Source organism: Anguilla rostrata, chromosome 9, assembly GCF_018555375.3.
Source record: "Anguilla rostrata isolate EN2019 chromosome 9, ASM1855537v3, whole genome shotgun sequence".
Classification (NCBI taxonomy): Eukaryota; Metazoa; Chordata; class Actinopteri; order Anguilliformes; family Anguillidae; genus Anguilla; species Anguilla rostrata.
The window spans coordinates 4,136,113-4,153,636 of record NC_057941.1 but is presented as its reverse complement, the minus strand read 5'-3'; the positions used below and the strand labels follow the sequence as shown (position 1 = coordinate 4,153,636).

Here is a 17,524-nt window from a genome sequence, read left to right as displayed (position 1 = left end):
AATGGCAAAGGATGGCTCTTCTTATCACTTAAACACAAGATACCAAAAGCACATTAAACATATTTCAACCAGGCAGACATTCAGGAAAAGGGATCGTTGTTTTATTGGATAGGCGTAACTGATGTGGCCACAAGGAACAATATAGAACCCCGCTTTCAGGAAGCTGAACGGGTCAGGATTCGCTGGAGTGGTGAACCAGTGATCAGCTATTCCAGGCAACATATCTGTGGTGAAGAGATAGTGAAATGCCACCTAGGCGTTCAGGTGAAAACCTTGCATACGTTTGGTTGAGAAGTAAAAAAAGTTTTATAGCTGACTAGGACATAGCCAGTCTATAACCTAGGTAAAACCTGGTTAACCTAGACCATTTGTGTGAGAAAGTCTCTCAACCTAGATTTCAACCCCTCTGGACCTCTCGATTCTGGCTTTTTGCTCACCGGGATGCGCGCCTAGATTACGTTTACATTACATTGCAGGCATTTAGCAGACGCTCTTATCCAGAGCGACTTACGCAGCTTTTTACATAGCATTTTTTACATTGTATCCATTTATACAGCTGGGTATATACTGGAGCAATGCAGGTTAAGTACCTTGCTCAAGGGTACAACGGCAGTGTCCTTACCCGGGAATCGAACCTGCAACCTTTCGGTTACAAGCCCAGTTCCTTACCCACTGTGCTACACTCCGTCCTATATATAGCTATATATAGCTGCTGTTTGCACACTACGTTCGGTCTGTCCTTCGGCAAGCAAACTTTTAAGTGTTGGAGCCATCTTGGCTTGTACATCTGAGCCTGGCTCGGTGAAGGCAGGTATATTCTGGCAGTTAAATATGTAATGCGTGTGAAAGAGTGATCCTATGACCTGCATTTCTCTATATTTGACAGTAAATACAATGTTGCTTGAAAGAGTGATATTATGTGTCTATGGTTTTTATAGTAAAATGATCACAAAATGTGTAATGTGTGGTTTTCAGGAAACAATGTAACCACTTGCTCAACCTAGTTTTATTGCAGCAGGTGGCATGTCTTAAAAAAGATTATACTTATAAATACTATTAAGACTTTAATAATGCAAATCCAAAGAAATTTAAGTTACTCACCTTCAGTTAAATTATATAGAATAGCATTCTGCAATCTAAAAAAAGCACAACTGCTATTTTTAATGGATATAGCATCACAAACATTTATAGTTTACTTAGAAAAGGTTTGATATAACGCCTCTGCAGTGGTACTGGTTCATTGGATGAATTCACATTATGTAGTGTGACTGCTTCAAGGTCAGAAGAATAGCATTCATAGACTCCTGCACTACATAATAGAGCAGGAGTCTGAACTGAAGAGAAACTCGTGTGCAAACGATTGCAAAAGACTATCGCTTCCCGTAGAGTTCTGCATCCCCCCAAAAATAGCAGGAAATGTAAGTACTATAGAAAAAATTGTGTAAAAAAAAAAAAAAAAAGAATTCCCCATTGCCCATGCCTTAGTGACTGCTACACTGCAGGGGGAGGGTGGGTTGGTATGAGTTGTTGCTAGGATACACACAACCCTTCCAACAGGGTAAAAGAGGAGAAAGAGAGAGGGAGTGTAAAAAAAAAAGTTTTCCAAACTCAAGGGTTCATCGCTGAAACACAACAAGCACAAAACAATAGAATGCAAATGGACGGATGATTAAAATGACACAACTTGATAAAGTTAAAGGCATCCTTTCCAAACTGAAGAGGAAAAATGATGCAGCAACACAGTGAGACAATGGGGCCAACCTATACATCCTTGGTTGACATCAAGCTCTACAGTCTCTTCCGTTTCTCTTTCAAATTGACAGGGGTAAAGGCTTTTATATTTTTTCGTTCAATTTTTTCCCCCCATTAACTCTGTCCTTGCTCGTACCTCACTAGATTCATATCATGATATAGGGGAAAAGTTGGGCCTGATTTGGAAATTAAAAAAAAAAAATGTTTGTTTATTTTATAAATGCATCGGCTCTGTCTCCATTTCCCTTTGAAGAGGACAAAGCACGGATGAAAAGGAGACATATGAATATGAATCCTGAGTTCCGAATTCTCTCTCTTCCCTGTGCCTTTGAAATATGTATATATATTTCTTCCCGTCCTTGTTTGAAGGGCCTGACAAAATCCAAATCCTCAGAGGCCCTCCTCTCTCTCACTTTCCATTTGCTTTATCTAAGGAATCTGGAACTGTAACCATGGAAACACCGGCATTAATACGACTTGGTGTAAGAGAGTAAAAAAAAAATTGATATATATATATATATATATATCAAAGAAGTTTTATATGTTTTATATGATACCACATGATTAAACAACCTTTTTGAAAATATGAATATCTACCCAGTTATATAAAAAGCAATGCACAGATATCATCATCACATTAAAAATGTCCTGTCATGCCATGGTATGGTATGGTGGCATACTATTTTTGAGCATGCATAGCTTTCTTGTGAGACCAGAAGTGTGTTCCAACAGCTTATTTTACACCTTTGTATGTGGCACAAATGTACAAAACTAGGACAGAGCTTCATTGGTGGTAAGCCATTCTCATATGCAATGCATTGCCTCCAAGACAATGCATTCTACGTAGGCACCATGGCAAAGTTCACCGTCAGATGAATTGGTCAGCTGGTTTATGCATGCTCAAAAACAATCGAATAAGCACGATATGAAGCTCTGATGTGGGTTTGAGTCATTTTCTGCATGCAATAATGCATTAGACACAGTGTTGGAAATAATTTATCTTTTCGAAAAAGAAATGACCAGTGGAGAAGATAAGCATCTTATCTCTGGTCCTTCCATCACACAAAAAGGCCACCATAAATAACATAAAAATAAAAATCGGCAGGGAAGATAAGCTTTGCCTTTGTGCTTTAAATGAAAAGCTGGGCTAAGCTACTCCTGAAATACCACTGCTGTTTTTAGCCAAATTAAATTAAGTTTGGAAAGTTCAATAGAAAACATTATAGAATTGATGTTTTATTTATTTATTAAATTTAATATTTATTCAACTAGGTAGGTCAGCTGAGAACAGCGGAGGTCTTTTGCAGTGATACCCTGATCTCCAGGCCCAGGTCAGCCCTGATCTAGCTGTCGAGTGAGGTATGCTTCGTTAGGGTTGGAGTGAAAACCTACAGGACAGTAGATCTCCAGGAAAAGGATTGGCCAGCCCTGCTCTAGCTGCTGAATGAGGTGTGCCTTTTTTTTAGTTTGGAATGAAAACCTGCAGGACGGTAGATCTCCAGGAACAGGGCTGGGCAGCCCTGCCCTGTGGGGATGAAAGTGGGCGGGGCATGCAAGGGATTCTGCAGCCAATCAGACATAAGGCATTATGAGGTGACCAGTTGTACGGAGGCAGTTCTTTTTGCGGGGATTTGGGTAAGGGCAACAGAGTTATCCCCCCTACTCTTTTGCAAAGTGCCGCAAGATCTGTCATGACTGCGGTGAGACAGGACCTCAGTTTATTTTCTCATCGTAAGGGTGGGACCTCCTAAAGCCCAGTGTCCCCATCACGCCGCTGGGGCATTCATGTATGAAAATTCAACACGTTAAAATGTCTTAAAATGTTAACGGAAATAATTTGCGCACTGAATACTTCAAGCTGCTTTGGCTCCTGGGCATACTTTGATTGCATTCAGTTAAATTACTTTTCACATAGCTATTATGCCCCATATCCATATACCCTTTTGTATTCAAACACACTTGGCTGATCAGAGCTAGCAGGGTTTAGACTCCTGTCTCTCTCTCAAGGTTCTCAAGTTCTTAAATCCAAGTCAAACCAAATTCTGCACTGCTAAGTTCATGCCTTTTCATAATAAGCCAATATGTGAAAAAACAATATTATTTATTTTGGAGTAATTGGAAAAGTGGTTGTGAATTTTAGGAGAATAGAAAATGGGTTAAATATGACATGATATGGGGCGAAGTGACTGACTGTTCAGCTGTATTCATAAATTGAGCATAAAGGTTCGACTGTGCTAACTGCGTTTCTGTCCAATTTATTGAGATCAAAGAAACATTTTAACAGTGAACCTAAAAATGGGTAGCTAATTAACTTACATTGCCCCATGTTTCCTCTTTGATCATGACTGTGAAATCCAAATGTTTTGACTCTGGCTTTCTCCCTTAAATAAGTGTTAAAATTCCCAGCGATAACAACTCTGATTTAAGGGAGAAAGCCAGAGTCAAAACATTTGAATTGCTTTAACTCAAAGTCAACGTTGTTTTTTATTGCTTGGAGCCAGCGGATATTTTCAGTTATTACAGTTATTTGCTATATATTCCTGCGTCTATTTCCTTTCCCCCTTTGAACATACAGTACCATTAATTAAAGTTTATCACAAGTGAGCCAAAAGCCCCAGCGATTCATAATAGTTTGGAAAGTAGTGTTAACTTTGGTCTCTTTCCTGGGAAAGGGATAGAATGAATGTACTCTGTCGGAAATTAAACACCTGTCAGAGGTGTTTTAACACTAAAAGTTTTTGTTTTGAATGTCAAACAAGTTTAGACTGGTTCGTCCCCAGTAAATCTGACCTTTAGGACCTCTCCACAGCCAAAAGAGTTCCAGCCGCGTGGTGTACGGTGGAGTTTCTGCTCTCTAGAGACACTCACGACTGTCCCTTGTGTATTATTATTGGCTCATGTTGGTTGGCAAAGATTCCCAACAAACAAACCTTTTTTTTGAGAACCACATCCCTGGGGGACAACCATGGCCCAGACATGTACTGCCTCCTGCAGTCTCAAAAAAACAATTTAAAAATAATTAGAAAATCCAAGAAAATTAATTTGCGAAAGTTTTTTTGAAGACTTTTCGGTCATTGAATGTCATGCGAGTTTGGGCAACAGCTTGTTTTTGCCAGTTTTCTGAAGAAAACTATGATTAATGGCAGCCTTTGAGTTTTTCATCTTTGATTAAAATTTTGATGTATGATCTTGGGCCTGCACGTGTTCTCAATATCACACTCGATTGGCGTTACCGAATTCAAAGCATCATTTTAACTCTTTGTTCTTGGGCCATGAATCATTGATGTGCTTTAGAAAGCAGCAGTGATGACAAGCTAATATATATGCAAGTTCTCTTATATCTAACTAATTAAAATGATACTGCACATTAATTATTTAAAGGAGGTTTTTAAAAAAAAAAAAAAAAATATTCATAAGCAAATTATCTTAGTTTTAAATTAAAACCATGTCTATTGTTGTACTCTCACAGTAAAAAATTAGAGGCAAACTCAATCAATCTAAATTGCGAGAACTACAACAGAAACAATGATAAGTCAGTTAATATTTGAATGATCCAATGCCACCAAACAACCATTTATCAACTAGCCTAGCATAATGGCGGTACAGTGTAAAAAATAAAAATAAATAAAATAAAAATAAAAAGGTTCTCCCAATTAAAAATTCCTTAGTAACTGATTACAATAGCACTTGAGTTCCCAACTTTCAAGGTTTAAGGTTCTGTGGAGTACAAATTCTAAACTGCAGTGACAAGACTTTTATGTTGGCACAGCAACCATAAATAAGTTGTATTAACTCATAATGGGCTGTTGTTTAAAAGTCCAGTGAAATATTTGTTGGCTCCAAAACTGTTTGTTCAATTCCCAGAAGGGGTCATTCTGTTGTACCCTTGAGCAAAGTACTTAACCTGAATTGCTTTATATCCAGCTATTTAAAATAGGGTACATGTGCAAATAACCTAAACTGTAAATACAGTGTGAAAAGGAAAGTGTGCATTGTGCTACTGATTGATGTTTTCCCTCAAAATTGAATGGCCTATAATTTAATTGTGTAGGTGCACTTATGATATTCAGAATTATATGCAAAATACAATACTTCATGTCTTAATTAACACTTCAGTACTAAATTGAAATTTACGGAATTGCAAGTTGAGGGAAATATCAAGTATTTCTCTTTAATAACGAAAATAATTTAAGCACACCAATTTTTAATTGCATGCATAGGAAAATTCAACAATCACAAAATGCATTCACCAGATACAGGGCAAATGCTTCATTACAGTACATAATGAAATAATTATCCAGTTTGTCATGAAATCCTTTCTGGATTCTCCAAAACAGACATTCTCCCCCCCCCAAAAAAGTTACCAAAGCTCTAATAAGCTTGACAGAGCTTTGTAAAACATCCCTGTGCTTCTACTTATGACAGAAAGTTTAATAAAGTGCATGGAAAGTCATTTTTCCCCCCATCAGCCGCCTGCCTTGTTTTCCCTAACTGAGGGACACTTTTTTCCGGTCCCTTACACCCTTATCTCATTCCGGAGCTTTGAAGACATTTTCAGATTCCGTTCTCTCGGTCTTTCTATACTTCTCTCATTGGCGGCACACATTTTTGTTGATAACACGCAGCCGCACAAAAAAAAAAACACACATTTCCTGATTTTTTTCCTCTTCTCCTTTTTATAGGCATTTGAGAGATTAAAATGTTAATTATTTGTTTTTATGCTGGGAAATAAAAACACTTTCACGGGCACCGCAGATGATCTGAATTGGCACCGAAATTAAAATGGGAGATCTAGTGTGGCTGCACGACGTGCTTTCATCTAGAGCTGCTAATAAAATCGTGTAATATTGTTCTTAACCCAGCAGTTACTCACTCCCTTGATTACAGTTCAGCTTAGCTGATTGCTTATTTCATTACTGACTTTATTTAAGCAAATTTCTTGAGTAAACAAAGTGCTTCGAAATATGAAATTTGTTCATATACTTCAGTACTCACTTTTTTTACCCTTATTCTCTCTGTCATTCTCTCACTGTCTCACCATCTGAATCTGTAGGCAAGAAAATAAAAACATTTTGTCATAAAGTAATGAACATTACAGAATATAAATAACAACCAAAAAGACTCTTGAGAGGAGTAGGCCCTTTTTATGACTTGGACACATGCTTGGATACCGCCTAGCAACGTGACAGTAGTTGTTCACAGTCGAGCATGTGTTCCTAAAGCCTTTTGAATGATCTACAGAATCGATTCTCATCCTGTTCCTCTGCGTCCTCCTCTGTTAAACCAAAGAATAATGAGTCAGTCAAAATTTGCTAATATTATTGGAGACTACATTTTACCCGTCTGAGTGTTGACCATAACAAACGTTTTCTCAGTTGCAGGATATGGGTGGCACTGTGGTATAATGGGTAAGGAGCTGGTCTTGTAACCTGAAGGTCACAGGTTTGATTCTCGGGTAAGACACTGCCATTGTACCCTTGCGCAAGGTACTTACTGTAGCCTGCATTTCTTCAGCATATCCAGCTGTATAAATAAATGCCATTTAGAATGTTGTGCAAGTCGCTCTAGATAAGGATGTCTGCTAAATGCATGTAATGCAATGTAACTTAACATCGTCAACCCTTCAAAAAAGGAAATAAAATAAATAAAAATAAATCTAATAATCTCTAACTCTTAAATGATCGATATCTTCAAGAAAATAATTTAAATAGCCTTCTGATTTTAGATCATCGAAAAGGCTTTAGAATGGCGGACTTGTCCTCGCTATAAACAGCTGCAGTCTCGTGAGACCCTGAGTGGCTATGCGGTATCCCAGTCCTGCGAAAGCTTTGTCAGTTTCTGCAGTGCTGAAAGTGTATAACCATTTTATGAATTATTTATTTTGCTATAATGCACATTTTCTGTGTAAGCTTCAGTTATTAAAAGACGCTAAATATATACAGTGAGAAGGAAAACAGGACCCTTGGAGCAATTTTAAGCCTGCTACAGTGATGTGAAATAGAACGCAAATAAAATAAATAAATAAATCTTGAACAGAAAATAACCATTTTCCTTCTCATGGAAGTCCGAAAAGAAATGAAACATCTGTCACATTGGCTGTCGCTGTAATTTATAGAATTTTTGATTGATAATGCTGGCCATTACCTAGAGGGGGTTATTGAATTTGGTCCCTGGTTATAAATAGGCTTCAGTGTTTGTCATTTTAGGAAAAATATGCTGATTATTATGCTTGATAGGTTTTTCCCTTTTTAAAATACATTTCCATATTGATCATAGGCTTCGTTGGGAATCGCTTCAGAATACTTTGACGATCCCTTCTGTGGAGGAACTTGGACGAAATATTAATGCAAGGTAAAAAACATAAAAAAGACAGCATATTTTCTGTATTTTTTGGAGATGGGGTTATGGTTAAGGTTGGTCATGCCATAGTGTTCATGTCCCACCGAATAAAACAGAGGTAAAAAAAATAAAAAATAAAAAAACACCTGAACTTCAAGAAACCTTCCTGCAAGGATGAGAAGCCAAACTCACTGTAGGCTGTCAGATTGTTATTTTTTTTAAGAAGGCACAAAACTTTGATGGGGGGCGTGGGGGGGTGGGGGGGGGGCAGGGTCTAGTGGGGAGAGAAATCAAGGCCCGTGCACGGGAACACAATCAGCTCCCCTCTGCAAACGGCTTCAGCCCCGTCCCAGGGGGCTCTGTGCCGAGCGGTAAAACTGGGGGGGGGGGGGGAACAAGCCTTCAGAGCGCTGTAATCAACACGCAGGAGGCGCTGCCCAAATTACCGCTAATAACCCTGCGCCCCATCCGGGCGAGGGGCTTCACAGAAACCAACACAAGCGACGCTTAATTTGGGAAAATGTGCTCGGGCGATAACCAGGCAAAACGTCCCGCAGCTCACGGTGTTATAGAGGAAGCCATTTGGAATTATGCCACATATGAAAATGTACAGGCCTGGCCTGAGGACTTTGGTGGCCCTAAGCAAATCGGCCCGAGTGGGGGGTTGGGGGTGGAGTCGCTTGGTAAAATCCTTCTTACATTGTTATGAAATGTTCGGTTGGCATTCCGTTTAAAATTTATACCGCTAGTTCCGCGATAGAGGATGAAAAACGTAATTGCGAAAATAAACATTGGATCGTGTGGCCCCCCCCTCGTGGTCGTGTGGCCCCCCCTAGCGGTTGTGGCCCTAAACAAGCGCATAGAGCGTTTATGCCTCGGGCCGGCCCTGGAAATGTAACTAATGCAAATTCCTTTTAAATGACTTGCTTGCTGGTTCCCTCCTTAAGACAGAATATATTAATTTGCGGACAAGATTTCGTATGTCAAAGTATATGCAGTTTGGGATATTTCTCTCTAAGAAAATAATAATGTTAGTGGAATGAACAAACTGCCACAAGGAGTGCAAAAACAATTGTACTGCTTTAGTATCATCTGTAAACAACGAATTTATCATCTGAAAACAATGAATTTTCAGATTAGTGTTCTAAAGTCATCTGAAGACAATGAATTTTAGAAAATGCAGTTTTTCTACTTCTACTTTATTACATAAGCATCTCTGGCAATGCCACAAATCCATCTAATCTCACATTAATATCAAGAGCCTGAACCATCGTTACCATTCAATATTGGTTTTTACACTGTTGGAGACCCCAATGTGAGGATCAAAATATCAGTAAAAGCATTGATTTTTCTTCTCGGGATGAGCTCAGCCTTTATCTGTCAGCAGGGGCAGAACAGATGTTTCGTCTCTGCAACCAGTTAAGTTTTAATTTCGGTGAAATATTGCCGTCTGCGCAGATTCAAATTCCAGAAACCTTTATTAGGTTCTTGCCACGCATCAGACAGACACAGTGAAGCACTAAAGCACATAAGACAGCCGCAACAAATAAGCGCACAAGGGCTGTAGCTGTTAAAAGTAAAATATGAGAGATGAAGAGAAGAAAGCGAGAGAGCGAAAGAGAGTGAGAGAGAGCAAAAGAGTGGCAGAGAGCAAGAGGGAGAGAGAGAGAGAAATTCATGTTTGCACACACAAGTGTGTGCGCAAGTACGTACATATGTCCCGCTGGTGCAATCTCTGTGGTCTTCTAGGTCAGAGGGGGTGTGGTGGGGTGATTAAGTTGGATAAAAATGAACGGTGGCTATTGTATTGTGTGTGTTGAGTTTGGCACCATGCGTCACCAGTCATTCAGCAAGAGCTGCCCCCATCTTAGACACTGTGGCTGCTCAGCTGATCTGCCCACGAAGTCACCTCAGCAACTCTTCTCTCCCCCCTCTTCAGGTCTAGTGGCCTCCTGGCAGGCTGCAAAGATGGCCGCCGTTGCGCCTGGAGGACCGGAACGTGCAACCGGTAAGCACTTCCTGCCAGCGTCATCAGTTACCGCCGCAACCGGTGAGCACTTCCTGCCAGCGTCATCCGTTACCGCCACGCTAAGCCACGCGCTGACTTTAGCCGTTGGCGGTCGAGGCCGTGCTAAATCAGGCCCCAGGGGGTCTGTGGGACTGTTCCTCTGCAGAGCTTCCCATGTGACCGCCGGAATACTGAGGCCGTGAGAGGTCACGTGGGCACCTGGTGGGAAGCACTGAATAGAGTCCTTGCTCATTTTTGAGTTTATTATATTTTCTTTGTGTGACTGTAATTAAGTACTGTTGTGTCCCTGATAATGGAGTGCAGCCCTCCCCCTCCCCCTCCCCCACCCTCACCCCATCTAGAACCCCATTCTCCTCAAACACTGCCCCCCCAAGCTAAAATTTCACAATCATTTGCAGTCAGACACCCAGTGCTGTAACCGTAGCGATCATTTACATACTCTATGGGGAAACGCGTCGCCAGGAAGCTGGATATGAAATTAAACGGTTTATTACATGTTTTGGCAAAAAAATAAAATAAAATTAAAAAATAATAAAAAAGGATGCAAAATTCTGCAGATACAATTATTGTGACATATTAGTCTCACATGATAAGGGGGTTTGTTCAGCCAGCTCTATAATAATTTATGCTATATTGAAAAAAAATGGTGGAGGGGGAAAGAGAAGAAAAGAGAGATACGCTGGTTACGCTAGTCTCCCCCATTCAGGCTCAAAATGAGCTTCTGCTCCATAGGCATAAGTGTAGGTTTGTTAGGAGACAAGTAGACATTGTCATGACAATATTTTCATATGAATTAATTGCTAGAGTACCTCGTATGTTCATGAGACTTCATGTCTGACTACGTGAGAGGTGGTCCAGCAGTGTGTCTCCCCCAAAGTTGAAATGAAACTTACACCTGTGTCCGTAGACTACTGTCTCTCTCGTTACTTACAGCTCCTGAAGTTTACTTTCTTTGTTGCTGTTTAGTGTGCAATGCATATGCACAGTAAATTCTCTTCTGGATTTCAATTCTCTTTATTAGTATGTTGTTAGGAGTGCATTTTCCCCATTTTGCTTACTTCACTTTCATTAGAAAAGGTCTTCTCTGGGCCTTCTCTTTAAAGTGCCCTGTGAATTGGACTATTAAAAAAGTAATAAATAAATAAATTCTTTGACTGATTGACTGAGCTAGAGTATCACGCTAAATGAGAAGATGACAGGCATGGATTATTAGACTGATGGATTCAATTCGTGTTTTTAAAGTCGCTCAAAAAACCACAGAACCGAGGTGTAAATGACTCGGGACTGCATACAAAAATAAAATAAATAGATAAATCATAAACTAATTAATGAGAGGGTTCCAAACACTCTGCGTATGCAAACGTTTTGGTGTGGTGGTGCCATTTGGGGATTGGGGATTGGGGGGGGGGGGGGGGGGTGTTTATCCACTTATTAAACCTCACCACAGGTGTAGGTATACGTGTTAATTACAGAAGACTGACAGTCAGTCCGGAATGGCTCAGTTTCTCCATACCGTGACTCTCAGCCGTGTGGCTGAGGACGCAAGAGGAGATCAGTGTGCTTTCCCCGCTCTCTCGGATGGCTGTCTGGCTTTGAGCTTTAAAGTTAAAATTGATCGTTTGACGGAGCAATTTGCACTCGCGTTTCTGCAAATGCGGGGGCTAATTAAAACATTCTGGCATGTTGCCTTCGCGGCAGAATTTGCTTTGTTTTTTTTCTGATGCCAGACTTTTTTGTTTTTCCATCTACTCTGAAACATCCCCACTGGTGTATAAGCTAATTAGAGAGGAACAACTTAACAGGAAGGTATTTATTGTCAAGGCTAGTTGTGCTAAAATGAAATTTTAGTGTGTGGTAACATCCAAATAAATATAATTCAAAATATGTGAAAAGGATCGCATTCATTCTGTGCAGCCTTTCTGTACAAATTCTTCTAATTACATAATGCTGAAAGGCATACCAGTATCCCTTATTTCATTTTAATTTAATGTATTCATGTTGAATTTCTCATGTCATAATTTCTTTTGTTTTTTACTTTAAAACAAAAGAAGAGCTTTTTACAGGTTAACTTGTTCGTTAAGAGCTGAAAGTAATCTACGTGTAAATTATAGATGGGGTGTCCAATATAGGCATTGATCAACAGTGGACAGAGGAATGATGCCATATCATTAAATACTTCTTACTAAGAAAAGACACCTTTGTCTGACAAATAAGGTGTTCTGTAGAGTCTTTTGCTTTTCAAGGGGAAGTGTGATTGGATGACAAACGACTGATGTCACGAAGGCGGAGAAAGTGAGAATGCTTTTCAGTTAAGATTCCGTGACTGACAACTGAACTTTAACAGCAATCAAAAATGCATTGCGTTTATTTCATTTTGCTTAGCTTGGGTAGTTTTTCTTGGTTGCTTTGGAAAACTTCAAGAACTCTGAGGACTAAGTGTTGTAAACTGATATGTCTATGTAACCAGATAACATACTGAAGGATATTTGCAGTTTTACCCCTCTATATTTAATCCAGATTTGCAGGAGTTTTAATGGCATTTGCTAATTTTTTTGTATAGAGTAAGATTAATATAATATAGAGTAAGACTGGCAGTGAATTAAACCACATTAAAACTTTGAACAGTTTTTACATTTTAGCACTTAATAGCTTGGAACCATGACACTTTCAAATTGGAATGAATATTTACAAGCTTCACAACCTACTTCACACTGTCAAGGCAAAAGTAAAACATAGTAAATAAGTAAGCATGAAAAATGAGGCGTCTTGATTGGGAAAAGTCTCAAGTCCCTTTTATTGAAACAGACCTAAATGTGCAAATCATTATTGCCCAGGAATTGCAATTTGAGTGGCCGTTGTTAATGTACTATAACAGTAGTCAACATTATTTCATAAAAATAAATGACATTTTCATATAGTACGCCCAGTGAAATTCAGCGACTTTTATTTTCTATGCCATTCTCTTGATCTCTGTGTCTTTCTCCATTTCAAGTTGTTTTGAAAGCTCATTAGTCTTTAAGATTGGATCTTTGTTTTTTTTTTTGACAGTGCGGAATACTTTGTATATTTTATGGCAGAAATATGAACGATTTCCTATTTATGGTCATGAATTCAAGCTTGGAAGGCAAGAACATGATGGCTTGTAATTTAAACTGTAAACTGAGGCGGTCTCCAACTTTAAAAAAAAAAAAAAAGCAGACTCCTCTTTGTAATTCTGCTTCAGTATAGTCACCATGCTTCACATTTCCCACACTTCTGCAGTTATGGCACTGCTTTCATATTCGAGTCATGAATCAGGAACATCAAGGCACGCGAGGAATCAGTCCATCTCACAGAATGTCCAGTGGATTCGATCATAAGGCCACTTGTGAACGGTCTGTAACTCCAGTCTGATAAACAGCCAGTGGCAAGAGATAATACCCCTTCTTAGCACCGAGCAGCCGTTTGCTGGTAATGTGATGGTGTGCAACGCGTCCGCAGAGAAGATTATGGATGGGAAAAATGACTACAAGCATATTCAAAAGAGTACAAGCACACTTTCTTGCACTGCAGGAAGATTCAGCTTGGAGCGCTTCTGGTCACAGTTGGTCTTCTCCAGGCATTTCCTCCTGAGGCGTGGATTAAGAAAACAAAAAGATCCGTGTTTTATGTTGTACATAATGTTCAGCTTACAAGTGTTCTCCAAGAGGTCAGAGGCCAGTAAATATTAGCCATATATGGAAAAAAAAAAAAGATTTAAATATTAATTCGATCGACAATTTTATCAGACACCAGCCTCATCATTTTGGATGATGACGATGACGACAATGATGATACTTTAAATTCTGGCGAGGAAAAGCACAAAGTGTTTGTTGTCCTTCCTCAAGCGGAGCCAAAATAACACTTTCTACTTTACGTACGCGAGCGGGTGATATGTATTGCCCCATTTCAGTACTGCCATACTGCGGTTTGCTACTGTGTCATTGCAGTTTCCTCCATTGACTTGAGTGTGCACCGACAAACGCGTGTCCTCTGAGATGCATGCATTCACTGGACCATCTCTTTACCAGTCTACAATCTGCCATCTGAGCAACTGTGGGCACTACTCTAAAGGACTAAACAGCTGTGGCTGGGGTGTGATAGGTTTGCATCGGTCTAATTTCCATCATTACTTGGCCACTGTGCTCTGAACCCTGTTTTAGCCTTTTGAGTTTTTGTGATGAGCAGGTAGCCAGTTTACTAGGACCAAAGCAGCGATAAGCTCATTCAGGTGCGATGCTTTATATATACAGGGGGGAAAAGAGAAAAACACCCTATATACAAGCCAAATTGTTCAAATAAAATAGAAATTCATTTTATATATGTAGAGAGGGAGTGAGAGTGAAAGCGAGAATGCCTTGTTTATAGTTATAGGGAGAAATTCATGTTTGCGCACACATGAGAGAGAGACTATGCAATCTGTTTCACAATATTAAAATAGTTATTAGACCTTTGGGAAAAGACTGTATAAAATGCATACATGCATTTAATAATGAATGATAGATTAAACCACCATTAATTTAATGTGTTTTTAGCCACTGCTGTAATTGGCTTCTCTTTCATTGCACATTTCCACATTAAAATTGTTGAACGTTTAGGAACATTAGACAGGTCAACTGCAGCGAGTTCAGTTTTGCTGACTTTTTGTTTTTTGCTGACACAGTTTGTTGTCTTTGAACTACTTGGAGCACTGCAGAACGATATTGACCAATCACCACGCTGGACTGGAAAATTTAAATATGTTAATTAAAACTGGTAGAAAAGGCAGTCAACACTAAGCTATAAAAGAAAACCAGTACTTTTACCGACAGAGTAAGAAAAATCATGAAATCTGGTCAGCTGTACAATCTGCAACTGAGTGGCACTTTTTGTTGGGCTAGTTACAGGTGAGATGAAATTTACCTGAGAATTTCTGGAAAAATGTACGGACACTAATTCTCAAAAACAACTGACTCTGATTGGCTTGGGCTGATGGGAAAGATTTCTATGAAACGTAACGGCAGCAAACAAACATTCGTTGAATTTGCAGAAGCTAGTCTTCCGCAGGCTTCTGAAGTTTGTGTCCTATAGTTCGAGGATGATATTTTTATGCCATTCAGCTCAACAGCCAAAATAAAAAATAGTACACGTGTACTATTAAAACACTTAGTACTTAGTAGCATTTCTAGTACATTATTATCCCTGTTCAATTCCCCTGCATGTAAAGAAAGTCAGCTAAACAGCCAAAATAAAAAACAAAATAGTACACGTGTACTATTTAAACACTTGGTACTTAGTAGCATTTCTAGCACGTTAGTATCCATTCTCAGTTCCCCTGCGTGCGATTCAGAATGAGTGGAAATGGGCAGTCCCGGTAAACGTGTTGGGGGAGCGTTTGTTGAGGTTGGAATGTTTCCGTTCGCTCGTAGTTTGCAGAAAATAAATGGGACACGAAATGGACGGATGAAGTCTGGCTCCCTCTTGCCAGGTAATCAAACACTCCGGTGGGGTTCTCAGGCGACAGATGTTAGGATGCCAAGAAACGCTCTTCTGGCACACTGAACAGTGAAGAAACTCTTTTTTTTTTCTTCGATTCACTTTAAAATATGAATTTCTTTAAAAATGAAGGATGCAAAGAAAGGGGGGAAAAAACGTCGTTTATTTATTCATGGTTTTTCTTTATTGCTTTTTTAACACCTTTCTGCTCCAAATGTTCTGCAGTTTATACAAAACCTTTATTCTTCAATTTGGGGGAATGATGAAGCGTGTTTCAGCTTGCCTTTGACTGTGAATTCATTTATATGCGCAAGGGCACCCTCACACAGAACAAAGTCTCGCATTTAAACAAAAGATTTTTTTAAAGCTTTAGTTAATGTCACTGTGACCAACGCCGGTACTAATAAAGCTTTTTATGAAATAATAAAACCGTTCACCTCTGACACATTCAATATCGTCATATTCATCATTGCATTACTCTGAATTTGAAGAGACGGAGTACAGTAATTAAATAATGGCTCATTCAAAATGGCAATTTGTGCTATAGTCTCCCACCCGCTGCAATGCCACCCATCCAAAGAGCACTGTCTGTTAATGTTTACCAGCCTGAAGTTGGATCTGCATGGGCACGGTTATTAGGCCTGTGTCTGGTTGCAGACAAATTGGCTCGCTTGTTCGTTTAAAAAGAACATGCAGTACCTTTTTTTTTTAAAAACAGGAGCCAGACAGTCTGCCCTCCTCACACATTTGTTCTTACCAAACCCCCCCCCCCCCGGCGTTTAATATAATCCTTTATTTAACCAGGGGAGGCCCATTGAGAACATGCTTCTCTTTTTCAAGCACACCCTGGGGGTAGAAGGCCAGAGAGAACAGTTGCAAGTGGGAAGGGAGAGAGAGAGAGAGAGAGAACAGAGGTAAAGCCCCTGGAGCAGTTGGTCAGGTTTAGAGGCCTTGCTCAGAAGCCCAACAGCCAAGTCAATTTCCAGTAGCTACTGAACTTTCTCTCTCCCGTTGCAAGTCGGCAATTGCCAGTCAAACATCCTTACCCACTTGGCTACCCTGCCACCCATCTCGTACGCGTCATGATGAAAACTGGGGGAAAAAAGCTCACAGGCTGGTAGAATGTGCTCCGACAGGGGATCGAACCCCCAGCCGCGCGAGGGGGGGGGGGCGGTGGGGGCGGATTTGTGTACGGGCTGAGATTCAGCCACCCTACAAACCACACCACAAGTCTCGCCTCAACATATGGCGCTTTGATATGAAAATTAAAATCTTTTTTATTTATTTATTTATTTTTTTATTTTTTTATGTCTCAGTGGATAAGTTAATATGCATATTCCAACCTGATCATATGCGTTTTGGGGGTTCTACCTTTCCATGTTAGCCTAAGTCTACAAGTTGACTGAGGTAATATCATTTGTGTAGTGCTATTAGCATCATATTTATGTTAGCATTCAATTCTTTAGCTTCTGGCACACTATTTTAGGTTCATTTTACTGACCTCTGACCTTATGAGGTGTAAGAACCATGAATAAAGAGTAGTTCTAATACATCAATAGCCTAATCCATCACTTCAAAGGTAAGGTCACTGTTCCATAGTAGCCAGATTAAATAAACAGGATTGTACTGTGAATTTTTGTTCTGCCATTTCATATTTAAGTAATGTTGAGAAATACTGAACCTTAATATGTGACTCACGTGCAGCTGAGGCTTAAAATTCACCATACTTCAAGGAATGTGTGGATATGAGGGGGTTTTGCACACTATTAAAAGCAGCCTCTCTCCCGCAACAGTATCTGGAGAAAGAGAGAGAGAGACAAAAGATGAAAGAAAAGACAAAAAAAAAAAAAAAAAGGTAAAAAGACGGCCAGTCACATAATTACTGGGGGTCTAGGGCCTGTGGAGTGACAG

At 39.7% G+C, this 17,524-nt stretch overlaps 1 long non-coding RNA gene across 1 annotated transcript in view; it reads left to right on the top strand.

Annotated features, from left to right (window-relative positions):
- LOC135262716 (uncharacterized) overlaps positions 1–11,459 on the top strand; it is a 123,310-nt gene extending 111,851 nt beyond the window's left edge. The window contains exon 3 of the long non-coding RNA XR_010332307.1: positions 10,031–11,459. This is a non-coding gene — a long non-coding RNA (uncharacterized LOC135262716). The remainder of the gene's footprint in view (positions 1–10,030) is intronic.
- The last annotated feature ends 6,065 nt before the right edge of the window (positions 11,460–17,524 follow it).